The sequence below is a fragment of the Brassica oleracea genome, chromosome C6, assembly GCF_000695525.1.
Source record: "Brassica oleracea var. oleracea cultivar TO1000 chromosome C6, BOL, whole genome shotgun sequence".
NCBI lineage: Eukaryota > Viridiplantae > Streptophyta > Magnoliopsida > Brassicales > Brassicaceae > Brassica > Brassica oleracea.
In genome coordinates this window covers 8,653,158-8,656,044 of record NC_027753.1, presented here as the reverse complement: position 1 = coordinate 8,656,044, position 2,887 = coordinate 8,653,158, and positions in this window count along the sequence as shown.

Genomic DNA, 2,887 nt, shown 5'->3' with positions numbered 1-2,887 from the left:
ATACACATGATAAAAAAAACATATGAGTAGAAAGCATCATTTAATAGACATTAATATTAAAAATATATTATGTATGTTAATATCATTTAAATTTAATTACATATTCTATCACAATTTTTTTTAAAAATGTTTGGATTAATAAAATTGATTTATACATTCGCACCAATTTAATTATATATGTAATAGTTACTGACTTTTAATTATTCAATATATATTTATTATTTCATAATATGTAAGAACATATAATACATAAAATAATTTATATATATAATGTTTATCCCGCGCAAGGCGCGGGTCTTAATCTAGTATCTATTAATTTCAGATTCATCTATTTCATTACTTTTGTACTTAAATTTGCCATTTGATCGTCCATAGTGTCAAATTAGTGCACTTGCTCAAAACTATAATGGTTGTGTGTTATTACAGAAGAACTAATGTTTCCACATGTCTAATTATGTTTCAGCATATACAAATAAGATGATTAAGCAAAGAAAAATAATTTTTTAACAAGCCAAATAAATTGAGATGGTACAAGTTGTTGGGGTGAACAAATGGCAGAGATGAACCCAAAACATAGAAATGTTTTGGAATTGAGATAATGTGACCTCTCAACGTTTCTATGCACCTAATGCAAAAGAATTGATTCCTCGTTTTGGTACTGTTTAACACAATAAAGTTTTTGTGTCTGAGTTTCTGATGAGTTGTATACTTGTATGCATATGTAAAATAAGTTACACTAAAAGATTGCTAATGTGAGACACTGTTGTTTTGTTTCCTTGAATCCTCTTAATAAAAACTTTTATATCAAATGGTAGAGACACAAACTAGCTAGTGGCTCTGATATCATATAAGATTATGGAACTTGATAGATTGTATGCATTCATGACAATATAAGAGTATCTATATAACTACTTGTAAAAAGATATATATTAATATGTATGTACTTGGAGAACAAGTAATATAACTCTAAAATATTCCTGATACCACCTTCAAATGGCCATGATCCTTGTCTGCAAGAAAGAAACAAACAATCCACCATAAGTAAAAACAAAATCCCAGAGCTCAAAGCCTTTTTATATCCAACTTTTGTTCCACAAAATGCTATACTCTCTTTTTTTAGGAGAAATTTGCTATCTCTTTGTTCAAACGATACAAATGAAACTGTCTGCAAAATATACTTTCTAAGTTTAGCTAAAAAAAAAAGAAGATACTTTCTAAGCGAGAAAACCAAATTAAAGATACTAAAGCAAAAAAAAGACCACAAAGGTGAGACTGATCTCTGATATTCAACTTTGCATTTGTGTCTGCTTCTTTCTTCCAGAACATGACCTAGATTAAATGAGCTGAAGTTAGTTTCCTATGTTTCATAGCTATCAACCATGCCACTATTGTCTGTGTTTTCATAATACTCTCCTCAATATCCTTTGCCATCTTTTCTGTATTGAGCAAACTCTATTTAACTGAGTCATCACCAATACCACCTTCATCTTTCCTTTTCCCTACATTGACGTGAGTGTTTGACTTAGCAGATGAGCTCAGGCCAAACTCTTATTTGCTTAGCTTCTTTCGTCTTCACTAGCAACTTCGGATACAGGAGGAGCTAGGCTTTGAAGAATTGTTTTCATCAGATGGGAATGGAATATTAAGCTCAGCTGATTGGCTTTCCGTCTTCATCGATCAGTCTCTTCATTCCTTTGCTCCTTTTCATTTCATCCTAGCTATGATACCATCTTCATGGAGCAAAATACAGTCTGGTGCCTTGCTGCCATCTGATAATGATCAAAGTATTCTCATCTGCATTGCTTCCATGTACATCAAGATCATCATCATCACAAGTCTGCACTGTCCCTAGAAGCACCATCACATCCTCTAACGTTATGGTTTCTTCACCCCAGGGGATGACGAAAGAGTTGGTTTTTGGGACACCAGTCTTGCATTTCTTTATCCCATACGTCTCGCTATTCTAGGTTTCCTAGAGCGTTTGAAATTCGCAGGAAACCCTTCTCCCAACTTCTGAAGAAATTCACTTAGAGGGCAGTACCTCAGGAGAAGCATTATCATGAACTCACTACAAGAAAACAGGGGGATTCTGATGGCCGAAATCGTTAGAAATTCATCGGAATAGACCGATTCTGACGAATTTCTGACGAACCTGTCCGTCGGTATCGTTTTGTCGGAAAAAAAAAATTCGTCGGAATTTCGTCAGAACTTCCGACGATTTTCTGACGAATACCGAGAAACGTCATTCTGACGAACTTCCGACGATATTACGATGCGGACACACGAGACCAGAGTTCATCGGAAAAACTATGTACCGACGAAGAACGTTCCTCGGACAATTCCGACGTAGTGGATTCCTCGGTATATTCCGACGGACGTTGGTTCGTCGGAATATACCGACGGACACTGGTTTGTCGGAATATACCGACGGATATTTGTTCGTCGGTATATTCCGACGGATATTGGTTCGTCGGTTAATTCCGACGTATGTTGGTTCGTCGGTATATTCCGAGGAACCGTTATCCGTCGGTATATTCCGACGCCCCGAGTTCGTCGGAATATACCAATTTTAAAAATGAATTAATTTTGCATTTTTATATATTTTTTGTGACTTTTGACTTTGAGTGCTAGTTTGTGAACAAAAACTTGATTTAGTGCTATTTTTGTCTTTTTCTCTATATATATGTATACAAAATTATAAAAAAAAATTATAAATATAGAAAAATGTTGTTAAAAACGTTTTTAAAAAATCAAAAAACGTTTTATTATATATATTTAATTACTGGAAACTTGAAAAACGTTTTTAAAAATCAAAAAACGTTTTAAAAATATTAAAATGTTTTGAATTTTAACAAAAAAAAAATTCCAAAAAAAACAAAAACAACAA